Raw genomic sequence first — 17,666 nt, 5'->3', positions numbered from 1 at the left:
CTGATCTGGAGGTCAGAGGTCAAGGGATCCCTTTGAAAATAGCCATGACAGTTTTTCTTCCCCAAATTTTAGCGCAATTTTGTGACATGCTATTATGACATGGTACACGTGGATTCATCAGGTTTTTTAGTTTCATATAATAGTATCTTCACTCTAGTTTTAAAACAGAGCTACTACAACCTAAAAATCACAAGTTGCATTAGTGCATTAAAGAAATTTGTGGCGTTATAACTAATTTGCGTTAACGCTTATTATGGCGTTGACTTCGACAGCGCTAGTTCACATGTTTGTGTTCAGGAGGAAATGAAACTCACATTAATTGATGAATTGGTGTGATGCTGATGTCTGGGGTATTAACTTTTTTAATAACCTAACTGCATAGGACACACTGACCTGAGTCAGTTGTAACATTTTAAATCCATTATAAAAAATATTTTTATACTAAAAGTGGTTCAAATGCATGTATGTGAAAGATGTCGCTCATAGTAAGAAAGCCACAGAGAATTATCACCCAACTGTGCAGTTCCCTTCAGCTCTACAGGGATTTAAAGCATCATTGTTTTGCTTCTACAGCTCACAACTTTCCTGTTTCGGTTCACTATCACCACTCTCATCAGCGCCAAGTCCAGATGCATCACACAGCACCAAACAGGAGACAGACACAGCTCGAGACTAGCTGGTGACATTAATGGAGCATTTAGCAACTAAACAGACAGATACTTCTTCTAGAGAGTTGGAAGAGACCAAAACAGAGCTAAAAGTTGAGATGAAAAACATTCATCAGACATTCATTAAACAAGACTTCAAATTTAATATGTATATCTGTAAATTGGGGGGATCACGTGATGTGCCGACCTGAGTAGATGTGGAGTTTCGTCTCTCCCCGCTGGATTGCTGTAAATATCATTTTTTTTTACATATTTCCTACCAGTGGAAAACTACCTCCGGTGTACACTATATTTATAATGTCACTCGACAACTTTTTTGCGACTCCCGGACCAAACAAGAAGAAAGATGGACTTAAAAAGGCAATGCTAATGCTAATGCTAACGCTAACGTCAACTATGCTAGCCAAGACAATGAGCTTGACCCGGAGGGCGATGCGGCCTACGAGCCTGCTGACAATGAAGACCCAAATGTGCACCGAGACAAATTAATTGTGGAGACTGTCACTGCTAATATAGAGAAGATGCTGGACAGTAAACTAGCTAACATAATTAAACCAGTTAGCGAAGTCTCGGAGAAACTCGACAACCTAATTAAGAGAATGGGGACAGTAGAGCAGCGGGGTTCAGATTGGAGTATGTGTCGGCTACAACTACATCCCGGGTGGGAGCTCCGGAGGTCCAGCTAAAGAAGGCATTAGATCGCCTGGAAAGTTTTGAAAACCCAAGTCGACGGTAGAACGTGAGGATTGTTTGACTGAAAGAAGGTACGGAGGGCAAAACACCCATCGATTTCTTTGAAAAGTGGATACCAGATGTGCTGAATCAAGATTGAGAGAGCCCACCGTACGGGACCGCCAGTGAGATCCGCCGCCAAGGAGGGTCCGAGAGCCGTCCTGGTGAGGCTGCACAACTACACTGACAAACAGAAAATCCTGTATGCAGCAAGAAACCGAGGCATGATAAATATCAGAGGTGGAAACGCGTCCTTCTATCAGGATTTCTCCACAGAAGTTGTAAGGAAGGGCAAGGAGTCGGCAAACGCTCGAAAATGACTGAGAGATGCTGGGATAAGGTACTCCTTCTGCTGTCATCAGAATCTTTCACCCCAACGGCACCAGCTCCTCCTTCGCGTCTATGGATGAAATCAATGGCTATACCAGCAAGCTGCCCGCATCAAAATAAACCTCTGGCTTGAGGTTAGATAGAACGGGACTGCCTCAGGTACTGAATGTAGAGTGACGTGAAATACGTGCCTTTGCACATCGAGGCTTCTCCTATCTCACTGTATTGTCACATAATTGAACTTACACTGGTATTCTAATTGTTGGGGAGTGTATACTCATGTTCTTGATCCTCTACAGCTGTGCTTACTACAAGGTTAAAGTACAACAAGGTAAGGTTAGATTTTATTTTCCTTTAGGTTTTTTCCTTAATGTTTTTTTTCTTTGTGCTTAAGTTCTTAGTGATTCCAAGTTTTCTGTTCTGTTCTTGCTTGGAACTCATCCCAATGTTCAACAGTGCTCATTCTGTACTTGATGCTGTCTGGTCCACCTTATTTTTAAATGCTGAGGTTCTATGTGGCACGCAATTCATAACACAACCTGTTGTCAATGACTATTAAGATAAGTACATGGAATATTCGGGGTTCTAATAATGTGGTAAAGAGGAAATCTGTCCTGAAGATTCAGATAGCTTTTTTACAGGAAACGCATTGAAATGATGAGGAGCACAAAAAATATCTCAGGGAATGGGTTGGTCAGATTTTCTTCTCATCACACTCAACAAGTAAAAGGGGTGTGATTATACTGATACACAAAAATCTCCCATTTACTGTCATGGCTTCCTGTAAAGACATTGAAGGAGTTATTTTGTTAGGAAATTTGTATGCCCCTAATGTCCAAGTTGAAGCATTTTATGCATCCTTATTTAGTCAACTAGCTGATATGGATTGCACAAATATGATAATAGGGGGTGACTTTGATTGTGTGTTATGCCCAATGATGGACAGACTTCCCTCTCAGACAATTCAACCAAAAAATGCCAAGGCTATCTTAAATATTAATAAGGAATTTGATCTTTTGGACATATGGAGACATTATAACCCACTTTCAAAGCAATATACATTTCACTCTCAGCCTCATTTGTCAGCATCTCGCATTGACAACATTTTTGTTTCTAGATGTCTTACTCATTTAGTTGAATGTGTAGATATAGGCCATATTGCCCTTATGGACCATGCTCCTGTTGTTATGTCCATTCAATCTCTTAGACCTGATGAAGGATCACTCTCTTGGAGAATGAATATAATGCTTCTTATGGATGAGAAATTCATAAAAAATTTTAATGATCATACAGATTTATTTTTAGAATTCAATGATAAGGATGGAGCTGACCCAAGAATTGTGTGGGATACTTATAAGGCTTACATGAGGGGGATAATTATTTCATATACAAGTCAAAAGAAAAAGAAGCGAGTAGCAAAGCAACTGGAAATTGAAAAGAAACTAGAACAATTAGAGGAAACCTACTATGCAACAAAATTAGATATGACCCTAATTGAACTTAAAGCAACTAGAACAGCACTGAATAATTTGATAACTAGAAAAGCAGAAAACGATATTCTATTTGCTAAACAAAATTGCCTTTTAGCACGGCTGGCAAGGAATGCCCCTGTAAAGTATTTTATCTCAGCTATACAGGATGAGAATAACCAAAGGCAAATAAGTAATCGTCATATCAATGAAAGCTTCAAAAGATTCTATCCAAACCTATATAGTTCAGAGATTGACCTGGAGAGGCTCAGGTAGGTTGCTTCTTAAATAACTTAACTTTTCCACAGATACCAGAGGATCAAGCAAATGTATTGGACTCCCCTATTTCCCAATTAGAAGTAGAAAAAGCTATTTCCACACTCCAATCAGGGAAATGTCCAGGAGAGGATGGCTTCACAGTCGGGTTTTTTAAAGTGATGTTGGGGATGCAGATAGGAGCTGGTCTAGTTATTAGAAAATAGATAAAAAAAAGATAATTATCAATATTAATGAAATTAATATTAATAAATTATAAATATCTGTTAATAACAGGGCACCAAATTACATTAGTACATAAGCTCAAAAGACATTCAAATGGATATCAAAAGTAAATAATAATTATCAAAATAATTATTAATTATGTTGAATAATATGATTTAATGTATATTAAATCATCCTCGGGGCACCACTCTTTGAAACAAAGAGAAAATGACTGCACATTAATGTAGTCTCATAGATAGGGCTCATTAAATATATTAAACTATCAATTTGGAACTTTGATTAATTAATAACTATAACCAAAATAGATAGCAAAGGTTGAAGGACATTGGAGTTCTTGACACAGCAGAGGTTGGCATTATTCACTCTTGTACAATATTAAACAGACCAGCATGTACAGTCCACAAACATTTATTTACAAGATAATAAAGGTTTAAAACACAATATTAATCTATCTAAATAACTAAACTAAACAAACCAAACAGTGTGTGAGCTTGTGTGTGTGAGTGTGTGAGAGAGAGAGAGAGAGAAGATGGCTGGTTACTTGTCCCTAGATGTCTGCATGTGCCTACAGACAAAATGGCGAGCACTGTAAAACTACAAAGATGGCTGGATCACAGATGGCCGCCAACATGTTACTACATGGCCTCTTTGCTCTTCGGATCACATGTGCTCAGGAAGGACAAAGAGGGGGGTGATGTGGGGTTTGAGATTATCTGAATGTGTATTTTTATGTTCAAAACTAATTCACAGTTTCTGTATGTGATCTTAATGTGTGTCAGATAATGCAGATAATGGGTTAGAAAAGATGGTTAGTTTGTATGCAAGACCTTGTCTATGTGAAGCATAAACTAAAGACATCAGATGTGGCGGAGCCAGCTACCCAAATATCTTAACTAAAAATAATATCACAACAGTCAAACTCAATGAATAACATTAAACATATCAATACAGGTACATTCCAGAAATCAAAGTTGAACAGTCTTGCTCAGCCCTGTGTAATTACTAATGCTAAAATAAGCCCAGTAAATTACCAATCCATGTGGGAAAAGGTTGGTAATTCCATGTGTTGAAGTTGTGGTTCCAAGTCAAAGATGTTGTGTTTGCTGTGCTCAAATCCAGTTGTGCAGATTAGAGGAAGCTGGCTGCTCCAATACTTTCTTCCCAGCAGCTTGACAGCTTGGTACTAACTTCCTTGCTGTTGTTGCTTGAAGTTAGTTGGTAAAAAAGCAGGCCCTCGCGTCGTCTGCCTTAGAAGAAAGTTCTTTGTGTTCCTATGTCTGTTTCCTAACAGGCCATAGATCAGAGAGCTTAGGTTGGGAGAGCAGCAGCTCACCTCTAGCAGGGCCAAAGGGTGAGAAGAGAGAGAGAACAAAGGATTGTCCTTTCGTTTTGTCCTGGGTGAATTTCACAAGTATGTGTGAATGAGTAATCAGCCAATGGCTACTGAGCTGAGTCCATGGGTCAGTCATGTGACTGAGTTCATGTGGTCTCTTGCCACCAGTAATGGTGGGTCCCAACAGCGATCAAGGGGAAAATTAATCATCTCTTACTAAGGGTTTTTAATAAATCCTTTGAGGAGTCCAAACTCCCAGAATCAAAGTATAGGGCCAATATAACACTAATAGCAAAGAAAAATAGGAACCCAGAGCTATGTTCTTCCTATAGGCCAATTAGCCTTCTTGGAGAGGACAATAAAATACTATCTAAGATACTGGCTCTCAGGTTAGAGCAGGTTTTGACCTCCATTGTGGATGCAGACCAGACAGGTTTTATTAAAGGTCGAAACTCCTATCACAGCACAAGACGCCTACTGTTGTTTCTATGGACGCCGAAAAGGCATTTGATAGAATTGAATGGGAATATATGTTGGAAGTAATGAAGAGATTCGGTTAGGGATCAAATTTTCTCGGTTCTGACAAATGGTCTGTTATCTGCACTATTTAAATTAACAAGAGGCACAGCTCAAGGAAGCCCGCTTTCTCCTATCTTATTTGCTTCGGCTATAGAGCCCTTAGCAATGGCTATCAGACAAAACCCAAATATTCAGGGAGCAACGATTGGTACACCACAACATAAGATTTTATTATACGCTGATTATATTCTTTTGACATTAACAGACCCCAATAAATCATTGCCAGCTTTAACTTAGTGTATCACAGAATTTGAATGACCTTGGATGACAGCGGAAATACTGAACCGACCTATGTCAAGTCTTTTCATTGGGCTCCATCGGGAATTAATTATTTAGGAATTAAAGTTACCCCCAAAATGAATCAGCTATATGCAGAAAATATAAACCCCTTGACAAAGACTCTCAAAGACAACTTGACAAGGTGGAAGAGCCTCCCTATATCATTTCTTGGCAGAATTAACCTTATTAAGATGACAGTCCTTCCAAAAATATTATATCCTACATCTATGTTGTATGTGATTCTAAAATCAAATGACATTAAGGTTATCAATAAAGCAATGTCAGACTTTATCTGGGCCGGCAGGAAACCCAAAGTTAAACTAGAGACATTACAGTTGCAAAAAGAACAAGGTGGGTGGGGTTTACTAAATATAGAATACTATATATTGTCCATGCAGGCCAGGGTTATTTACTCCTGGGTGAATGAGCATTCAGATTCCCCTTGGCTTGATTTGGAGTCAGTGATCTATAAACCCTTTTCTCCTGTGGACCTGTTGGGTAAGCCCCTGAATGAATTACCACACATTGCTAAGAACAATCCTTTGGTAACGAATGTACTGAGGACATGGAAAAAATTAAAGAAAATATTTCAAAAGACCCACCCACTTAATGTTCTAACGACACTGGTAGATAACCCAGAGCTTTCGTCGCAGGGAACCGGACCAAATTTTACACTCTGGCAAAGAGCAGGCATTACTAGAGTTTACGATCTCTTTGAGAGTGGGAGATTTAAGACATTTGAATCACTGAAAGCTCAATACCATATATCAGACAAAGATTTCTACAAATACTTACAGGTCAGACATTATGTTTTAAAAGAAAGCCAACTCACTGGAATTTTCAAATGACTATCATATGCTAGAGATGTTTCTTATGGACCGCAAAGGGAGAAAGCACTTTATACTATCCACTACACTATATCTTAGTTATATATAAGTTTTATTCTGAATTATTAAGTTTGAACTTGAACAAACTTGCATGGTTAAGAACATCTTGGTGTACATTGCTCAACTGTGTGATGGATAATGATGTGTGGGATAAGATCCTGCGGTTGCCTTCCAGAATTTTGATCTATAATAGATATAAAGAGTAACAATATAATATCCTACATAATATGTATATATCACCTTACATTTATAGTAAGTATAAGGCTGGAATATCACCAAATTGTTTAAAATGTAAAACTCATGTAGGTACTAGGCTGTGGGAATGCAACAAAAAACGCAATCTGCGCTAACATTAGTACAGCAATAGGTCAACAGGTGTCAGCAAACCCACTTCTATGTCTGCTCGGAAGTGTCCCAGACTCTTTAAACAATATGAAGAAGTGGTTCAATCGCTTTTTCTGCAGAAATGGAAGAACCCACTGGAATCTCTGGGAGTTCAATATAATCTGGACTTAAATTGATAATAACTGTGGACAAATGTTTGAATCGGGGACAGTGGGCGTGAATCAGATCCACATACACAATTATTGACTTCATTCATCATTTCATTTCATCATACTTTCTTCTATATAAATGCAGTGCCTCAATTTTATTTATGCTTTAACTTTTTTTGAAATGTATTTATTATTATTCTTTCTCTTTTATGGACCAGTCTTGTAACGTTATTGTATCATTGTATTGTGGTTTGTATGTTTGTTTGTGTTTGTGTTTAAAATCAAAAGTAAAAAAAAAAAAAAAAAAAAAAAACCTGTAAATTCAAAACTAGTTAGCAGACGAGGTCTACATGGCTAAAAGTGATGGATAAATATCACTCCAAGTGGTAGTAGAAATGAAAACTTCATTGGGCATACTGAAAACCAAAGAAATCACACAATAAAACAGAACATAGATACTAGATTGTTCCACACATACACACACTGTCTTGTTATTGATTCACCACAGCCACAGTGTTTTTCTCTGCGGTTGACTGTGTTTTAATGTGAAGCAGGTCTTAACTACAATGTTGTTGTTTAAATGCTGTTGAAACAACAAATATATAACCAAGACGTTTACCAAAAAAAACTTACATTTCCAACCAAATGTACTCCAATTTTAAACAAGATGACTGCAAATAACCAAATGAGTGTATGAGATGTTGGATGAGGGGTAAAGAGTTCACAACACGTCCATCCAGTCGAGGCATGTTCAGCCTTTATCAAATCAATCAAGTCTGCTTTAGTCCACTTATTTATTTGTCAGAACAAGATCTAATTAAAGAGCAAATTTAATTAATCTCTGTTTTGATCCATCTGTCTCAAGGATTCATGCCAGTCTTGTGTAAACTCCATTATCAGAAAATAAAACAGTGTGTTTTATCCATTTTTGTTTTTTTCTCCCACTGCTCCCACTGAGTCCACGCCTGCTGGAAATACACACACTCCTGATATTGTAAAGCGTCCACCAAATGACATATGTTAACTCGGCGTGCATCGATTAACGTTAACACTGCAGCATCTTGTCTCTCACAGTTCTCAGCCACTGGCTCATGTCCACCACCATCTCTTCTACCGGTCCTCTGATGTCTTATCTCTCCTCCATCTGTCATTCCTTCCTTCCAACATCTTTTGTTCCCATCTTACTCTAATGTCCTGACCCCTGCTTTCAGAGTCTCCATCTTGTCCCTCTGTGCCTCCTTTTCCTTTCCCCCCTTCTGTTATCCTTTCCTCGTTCATTTGCCCTATCCTTTCCCTTTCCTCTTCTTCAACTTCTTCTTCCATTCGCTCTTTCTTCTTCCTCTCTCTCTCCTTCCTCCTCCACTCCGACACCAATCACTCCTGATCTGACACTGCAGGCCGCTGGTCCACTTAGTTTCATCTCCACACTGTTGACACTGGCCCGAGTCCTGCATCAGATATGCTGAAGGAGAGTGTGTGTGTGTGTATGTGTGTATGTGTGTGTGTGTGTGTGCGTGTGTGTGTGTGTGTGACACAAGGGGAGGAGGGTGAGTCATGTCCAAGCGTGATGAAACACACCTAGGGATGAATGCAAGTCCATTCATCTCCTTGTTCTCAGGCATCCATTCACAGAGGCTGATGGAGCGTGCCGATAAAGAAAAGAGGAGATATGAATGGTCCGACTGTGACTAGGAGGGAACGGAGGAATGAGGAAGAGGAGGAGATATGAACAGCAGAGGGACGGATGGAGGAAATTGAGAAAGGAACGGTGTAGGGCACAGAGACATGGAGGAGAGAATGAGTTAAGCAATAGAGGAAAGAGGGAAATATGCTTCAGACGAAAAAGAAGGAGAAGAGGAGGGAAGAACATGGTTGAGGAAGGATAGAGGAGGACAGCAACAAGCAAGGAAGAACATGTGGAAAGAAGAAGGAAAACATAATACCAGAGCAAAAAGAAACACAAGGAAACAGAAAAGTGCCCTCAGTGGAGTGCAGATCTCCGCCAGGTGTGTCTGCAACCATCACTGCTCTAATGTTGGATTGAATGAATACAAACAACTATAGTCTGACCCCCCGTCTAGACCGCAAGCGTATCACATGTGTTTTTCACTTGCACGTCTCACACAACAGATACGCTCTCATTTTAATCCATGCAGCTGTCTGCACCAGATCCATGCAGGCTCGCGTCTCAGCTGCAACTCACGGATGTAACTGCCACCTGAAGCCTTTTACATGTCAAGTCTATTTTTTGATCTACATTTTGCAACCCACAGTAGGTGGAGCACAGTGGGCTGCAACACACAGGAACGTGTTGGGTATTGAGGAGTAGTTTTGCAGTGTTTGTTCATGGGCAAACTGTAACCTACACTGTGTATGTACTGCCACTAGACAACTTCACTGCTAACTGTTCCTTCTGCACCAATCGCCAACAGCTGTCTGCTCTGAACTCAGCCACCATCTCTCTCTCTCTCTCTCTCTCTCTCTCTCTCTCTCTCTCTCTCTCTCTCTCTCTCACTCTCTCTCTCTCTCTCTCTCAACCACATAAAGCACTGCCCCATTGAGCCACAATCATATGCATCAGCGTTGATGGAAAAATAGATCAGCAATATTACTGGACCAACATTTGCGGCTTACCTAGGTGTACAAAGCTGACTGAACCAGTTGCTGATGACCCAGCCCCTACCGACCGGTTCAGAGGAGTGAGGAGTCAGCAGACAATATGTGTGAATCACCGCAACCACGAGAGGTCTTTGATCATACAGTCATACATGAGCACAATAAATATTAAGCTGATGGGTCCAGTAGTATACGAGATTAGCCGTGGACAGACAGACATGCACACACACACACACACACACACACAAACACATAATCTCCTCCCATGGGCCCTGTCCCACTTTCTTTTTAAGGTCGCAAATCACTGTATCCCCGCAAATGCCCATCTATTGTAACACGGTAAAAAGAAGAGTCCACCTTCCCGTCCACCCTGTGCATGTCCAGACTGGAGGGTGTAATCTACAGTTACACTCTCATTTTAGCTGTAGTTAATTTATGCTTCAAGTCTATTTTATTTTTTTTGACAATAAGTGTGTAAACGTGAGGTTGATGCCCAATAAAAAAAGCACTGAATAATATTTTTTTCCACATTTTGTAACCGGCGGATACATAATCAACCATTCTGTAGCCAAATTCAAATGAAGCGCGCTAAAGTTTCAAATTGAACCTAAAATAATTTTACACTTCTCAACTGGTGGGCTGGCCCCCCTACAGCACCCATCACCCGGACCTCGCCGCTGCCCAAGGCCGTTGAGTTGTCGCTGTGCTGTCAACGCTGTGCTCCTCCCAGGCTCATACTTGGCGGAGCTAGTAAAGGAAATGATAAAAGGGCACATGGACGTAAGGAGAAACCGAAGGGAAAAGAAAGAGCAAAAGAAAACTAAAGGAGGAGGGAACAAGGGAAAAAAGGAAGAGAGGAAAGTGGGGAGGAGTGGAGGATAGAAGGAAGGAAGGATGAAAGGGCTCCGGAAGTTGGGAGTCCAAATCTGAATGGAAAAAGAAAAGTGAACAAGTACTAAAAAAGGAGGGACAAAAAAGGAGATAGTGGAGGATGGGAAGAAAGAACCTGCAGGGAATTAAGGATGGACCAAAAGGGAATGGAAGTAAGGAAGAAAAAGAGGAACAGTGGAAGGGAGGAAAAATAGAAAAAGAAGCAAAAGGGTAGAGCAAAAAGAAATGAGGAGGAGTTGAGGATGGAAGTATGGAAAGAATAAAGTGTGCTAGTATAATCAGATACCAAGAGCTAATGGAAGTCATAAGGAAGAAAAGTAAGAAAGAAAGGAAAAGAGTTGGAAAGGAAAGAAAAAAACGACAGACTAAAAGGACAGTCGGAATAAAGAAAGTAGTGGTGATGGGTAGGAAGGTAGAAAAGTTGGAACAGGAAGTTAAGAGAGACCAAAAGGGAATGGAGGTATGGAAGAGGACCAGTAAGGAAGGAAGAACTACGAAAAAGAAACCAAAGAAAGGGGAAGAGTGGAGGACAGATAGGGAGAAAGATGGAAGGATACAGGGTTGTAGGAGAGAAACAAAGAAGAGAGGAATAGAAGAAGAGGAAAAGTAAAAGAGAACAGAGCCAAAGAGAAAAACAGAAGAAGGGAGCAAGATATAAAGGAAGGGGGGAGGAAAGAAGTGAGGAAGGAAGGGAGGGAGTCCAAAAGGAGAGGAAGCTCAAACAAAGCAAATAAACAAAAGGAAAGCAGAATAAAGTCCAGCCGACCCAAAATGGCTGAACTCATTTAGCCTGCTGCAGCCTTTCACTCACTTACTCACTCACTCACTCACTCACACACTCACTCACACCACACAAACACACACACACACACACACACACACACACACACACACACACACACACCAAAGAGAGTGTGTTTCAACAACACTCTGGGATTATGTGAATGAAATGAAGTATTCAGACAGCTTAGTGTCACAATTAAATGTGTGTGATTGTGGTGAGGAGACAGAGACAAAGAGAGGAAGACTGACAACAGGAGACAGAGAGAGAGAGAGAGAGACGGAGGGCGAGAGAGAAAGACTGACAACAGGAGGAGACAGAGAGAGAGAGAGAGAGACGGAGGGCGAGAGAGAAAGACTGACAACAGGAGGAGACAGAGAGAGAGAGAGAGAGACGGAGGGCGAGAGAGAAAGACTGACAACAGGAGGAGACAGAGATAGAGAGAGAGAGAAGGAGACGGGCAGCGACAGCCTTCAGTCTGTCTGTATGTCCCTCTGCTTCGCCACCACTACGCTGTGATGGATTGTGGGAAGTGATGACACATGACAACTTCTCCTGTTGTATTCAAACACAGAGAGACAGACCAGGTGGCAGGTTTCACAGAGCTAAAGTACTGTATATCTGCACACACAGTGGAGGGGTTGATGCCACCTCTCCTTTTATTTCCTCTCTCTGTCCTTTGTTTTATTCCTCCCTCATGACTCCTTCCTCCCCTCATTTCCTTGCTTGCCTCTTTCTTTCCTCCCCGGTTCCTCCCTCGTTTTATAGGTGGAAACACAGCTTCCGACATCAATACGTGTCTCTAGTACATCCAGGTGCATGCATGACAAGTAGCAAGCTACCATATGCTGTAAAACCCTGTTGGCTTTACAATTTTCTCAAACTCATTTTACAATCTGTTGACACAGTCTACCCAAAAGTCTAAGTGGCCTCATGGCAGTTTAAAGGATCATTACAGTTTAGCTTATTTGTTGGAGTTTTGGCGATTGTTTCCATCAGTTCTGATATTACTGCCAAGATCTGGGAACACGGTAACATTGTTTCAACAAAATCTGAAATCTAAGCGACTTTATTTGGAGGTGAATGCACCTAAGTGCAGCTGAAATGTCAGTAATAATCCCTCATTGCAGATGAAAACTAATTGTGCAAACAAGTATTGTACTGTAGGTGGAAGCAGTGTGGAGAGGTTAGCATCATCTCGGTCTCAGATTAGTCTGTGTGGTCTCAGCCATGACTCCAATCCCCTGTTCTCTTTTCTTCTATTCATTTAGGATATATTTGTCTGCAGCTACTGACTGCATCTTTCAAAACTCAGAACTAGTAGAAGATGATGAAAGGTTTCTCCTTGTGGTTAGCGAAGTTAGCTTAGTAGCATCCTTTAGAACAGTACATATGGACATTCAGAGTAAGACATTTACACATCTTCAGGGACAAATGAAAAAAAATAATCAACAAAAAGTGTCATGTCAGTTTGACCCCCCGTTCACAAACACTAGAGGTACAGCAGGATGCCGTTGTTACATGGTGTTGCCATCACAATTCAAGACACCAAAAAATGGAGAAGTTGGGAATGATTCAACTTAATACAAGAGATCAACAGCCTGCAAACAACCAATCATGCTTGTTTTGCACAGCTGATCTCTGTTCCAACTCAACTATAGCAAGCACTTGAATTAAAAAGCAGATAGTTGCCGCCAACGGCTTCCCCATTAAATATGATATAACTTGAACAAACTACCACAACTTGTGGAAAACAATACATGGAAACACATCACCAGGAAACATGGAAAGGGTGCCAATATAGTGACACCGGGAGAAAATAACTGTCCAATCATTCAGTGCAACTCCACCACCAGACAAGAACGTCAATACTGACGATCATGGAAAATCCAAATGCCAACTTTTTTTTGAATTCCCACCTTCTACAATATCTGTGCCTTGCAAATAGGGTATGATTACGGTTAAAGCAGGATTGTGTTCATGGTTAATAACAATTTGAATGTTAAACCTGCAGTAGTCATTATATTTTTAAATCCCATAATAACCTTTCAGCATATTGTAATTCAGAGTTCTGAGAGAAAACTAGACTTCTGCTCCTCCTCATGGCTCTGTTTTCAGGCTTTAGAACATCTAGCCCGTGACGAGAGACTTTGACCAATCACAGGTCATTTCAGAGAGAGAGCGTTCCTATTGGCTGTGCTCTGGCTGGTGGGCGGTGCTTGGTATTTCCTCAACTGATCTCAACATGGCTGCCGGGTCACAAACTTTCTCATTTTCAACTAAACAGTACACTACAAGATGATTCTGAGAACATTTGAGGAGAGAAATAGGCATTACAGTAACAGAATATTGATTCATATTTGATCAGCGTTGCCTAGTTTGACCGTTTGGTCGGAGTTTGTTAGTGATTGACAGCCGGCTCTCATAGACAGCAGATGGACGGCAGACTCCAGCTCGGCTCTAATTGGTTGTTTTCTTTCGGTATGTGAAATCTTGCTGAGATGCTGTTAGGAGCACCTGAGGACACCAGAGGACACAGAGGAACATGTTTTTTTTTCAGATTACCTGTCTCATGCACTACTATCACGATATAGTGACTGTTTTATAAAAATAACTTTTTTAAATAATTTGCTCCAGTCTCACTTCTTCAGCTTTAACTCTGGTCTCCTGTGGCCGACCTGCTGCTGGATGTTTCTATATTTCCGTCAGGACTGCCACATAGGAGTTAGCAGATTTCAGGTAAGCAGCTCAGTCAACACGTTCTCACTCCCAACTCAATACGGCAGCTTGGTCAGTGGCTCTTTGTATTAAACTGTGACGCTCTGGGTACCCCCATAGCGTAACATGCATAAACATGCTTGTTACATGCATACACTGCCTTTTCAAAATAAACTTCTGTGTTCATAGGAAACAACTTGTTTAGGTTTAGGAAAAGATTTTGGTTTGGGTTAAAATAAGTCGGTTTCTTACATAGCTAAGTAGGCCACGATACATATGCAACATAATAACGTTATTTAACTTAAAATAGGTCAACGTTGACTTTTGCTTCCACACGGGACACCAGGCTCCTGGGTAAAAGTTCTGTGTTTTTGGACCCATCCATCCACTCCAACCTTCTTTCTATGCAGACTTTATCGCTCTCTATACTACATCACCTGACTTCATCCTTTACTTTCACCATGACTATGGCCACGCAGAGCATCACAGTTTGACACGTAGGGCAATACTTGAAGAGTTGGGAGTTAGAACACCCTGGCTCAGAGATGCTCGATTACTCATCAACGGGCCATCTTTGGGCTTACATGAGACAATCAACACTTTTAGATCACTTTGACCATCACAGTCAAAGCCACAGTGATTCTGACAGCAGCTCCGCTCACCATCTTTATCCTCTTGTTTCATTTTAAGGTTCCCGACATTAAAAATAAAGCCAGCCTTATCCACATCCCCTTTGAAGACACGCTGTGTGGACGACCTAACGCTCACGTGATGCCTCGACAGTAGTTGGCCTGGACAAAAGGGAACATGAGAGTGAATACGGAATAAGCCTCGCAGCCTTTGAGGGCCTCAGCCAGGAAGGCACCATCTTTATCCATCACACCTTGTCCGGCTTAAGTACCTAACAAGAGATAAAAAGCCTGGATGGAGCCAAACAGACCGCTGGCCTCAGAAACAGCATCATGAAGGCTCTGCTGCCTCAGCAGTCACTGGCCTCAAAATGGTGGAGGCAGGAAAATAGTGCAAACTACTACTAGGGGCACTAGGTCACACAAACATGTCTAAAATGTCAGAATATATATTGATGGCATGGTTACTGTAAGCTTTGATAGATCCCTTATCGAGCCACTGCACAGCTACTGTTTCTGGACACACAAGAAGCAAATAGAAAAATGCTGCTAAGTTTATATTGCGTTGAAGAGACGTCAGATATCCGAGCAGGTGCTATTTCAGTTCGATGCTTTTAGTGGAGCAATCTCAGCGAGGGAGAAAACCATCTCTACACACTCAACTAGTTGTTTCATGCATTCAAAGCACTAAGAGAACCAAGGAAATAGGAGTCTTCACTGCTACTGACCAGCAGCTCTCACTCTGAGCCTCCATTACAACCAAACCTCAGCAAACACACTCATACAGGCTGCTGGGAAGTAGGAGGGATGAATGGTGTGTACACTATTCCAATACATGACTGGAAATTCAATTCAAACTGTTGAATCACACACACACACACACACACACACACACACAGTGAAACTGCAGCATCATCAGTGCCAGCAGTGTGTTATTTTCCATCATGCTTTGAGGAATTGTGTCTGTGTGTGTTGAGGTGGAGGTGGAGGGAGGGGGGGTGCACGCTCCTAGCTCTGAATCCTAATTTCCCCTGTCTGTCCTGGGGAGTGATCTTCACACACACAGCCTGCTGCTTGCTGGTGCACCAGCTGCTGATTTGCGCGCACACACACACGCACACACTCACACAGAGGAGTGATCTTGGATCTGATAGCTGCCCTACAGCTAATAATACTGACAGGGGGGGGTAGCGGGAGAAGAGGGGGAGGAGGGGAGATGTGAGTCCCCAAAGGTGCAGCCCAGGCAGCCGCTGGAGAGGGCAGAACGCACATATGCGCAACAACCGGTTGGGAAATTACAGAATTGAAAATGCCTGTACTGTGAGATCGCAGGCGCGCGGGGAGGCATGTCTGCGGGTTTATCTGAGCCACATCTGCCTGCATCTGTCCGCCACCGACTCCAAGTTATGCACTGACTTCATGTGTGAGAGAGAGACTGATAAGAGGAGGGATAGCGCGCCGGTGCGTATGTGTGTGCGCGTCTGGGTGAAAGACAGCCATACCGGCGTGCACGCGCATCAATGACAGAGGGGTCAAAGCCTCGCGCACCGGCCGGCTGCGTCCTACAAGTCAGAGCGCGAGCCAGGGGAGCCCGGGCTGCACATACATGCACGAGAAGCCCCGGAGAGCTGCGGCAGCCTCTCTCCATCCAGCAGCCGTGATGTGAAGGGCAAAGCCGGGGACAGCTGTCTGAGACACCGCGCAACATTTCACCTTCAGCGTGAAATAGCAGAGAAGCAGAGCGAGAGACTACAGGGGCCAACACAAGACATGAGCACAATCTACTCACTGTTCTCAGGAGCCCGACACTCTTCTTCTTCTTCTCCTTCTTCTCTTTCTGCTCTCCGCGTTTTCTCTCCGTGCACCACAATCCATCCGTCCATCCCTCCGCTGGACATTCCCTGCGGCATAGAGCCTGCTCAATTCGAATGTTGCGGGATAATGTCCTCGGGATGAAACGTGTCACCCCCCCACAAAAAACAGCCAGATAATCACGCACGCACGCACAGTTTGGACCTTTTGCTCCACTCGGCGAGGCTACATGTTGCTGCCTGCTGCCTCTCTATCCCGCTCACTCACTCTCTCCTCTTCCGTTATTTTGTTAAAATTCAGTATGTACGCTCTGTCACCTAGCAACGTCTCTCTACCTTCCTCCCTCCCTCCCTCTATCTCTCGCTCTCTCTCCTCATCACTTTCTCGCTACACGTGTTGAATGCTAAACTAAGTTGCCCGTTGTGGGATGCTTTCTTTTTATCTTTACCTCAATATTTTTTCTTCTTCTCCAATTTATTTAATTAATCTCTCTTCACCCATCTTTTCCTCTTTTTCCTCCATCCCTTTCATTCTTTAATTCCTTCCCTTCCATCTTCCCTCACCCGTCTCCTCCTCTCACCCACCTCTCATCTCCTCTGTGACAAATGTGACAGGACATGTCAACACTTGAGTCACCAACAGCATCCAGTGAAGGAAATGAGTAAAACAAGTGATTACATTATTAAACCTGAAGTGAACATAAATCTAAGGATGCCTTATGTACTTCAATATTAACACTTTGCTCAAACAATTAAACAAAAAATAAGTGGTCAGCGAAAAAGCCTCTAATTGTGATGGTTAATTAGTGGTTTTACACAACACTTGCTGACTGCAGCAGAACAACAGCTGAGATTAGTTTGCTGTTTATGAGTGACTGTGAGGAAAAAGTTCTCTGGCAGCTCATTAACCTACAGTTCAGTTCAGTAAGCAACAAAACTCTGAGTAAA

General features: G+C 42.0%; 1 protein-coding gene across 1 annotated transcript in view; it reads right to left on the bottom strand.

The window, feature by feature from the left end:
- Positions 1–17,330, bottom strand: part of grin2da (glutamate receptor, ionotropic, N-methyl D-aspartate 2D, a) — a 301,745-nt gene extending 284,415 nt beyond the window's left edge. The window contains exon 1 of the mRNA XM_037794079.1: positions 16,697–17,330. The gene's annotated coding sequence lies outside the window, so the exon portion shown is untranslated. The remainder of the gene's footprint in view (positions 1–16,696) is intronic.
- Between the last annotated feature and the right edge of the window lie 336 nt (positions 17,331–17,666).

This window comes from Sebastes umbrosus, chromosome 15, assembly GCF_015220745.1.
Source record: "Sebastes umbrosus isolate fSebUmb1 chromosome 15, fSebUmb1.pri, whole genome shotgun sequence".
NCBI lineage: Eukaryota > Metazoa > Chordata > Actinopteri > Perciformes > Sebastidae > Sebastes > Sebastes umbrosus.
This window is presented reverse-complemented; position numbering and strand designations above follow the sequence as displayed.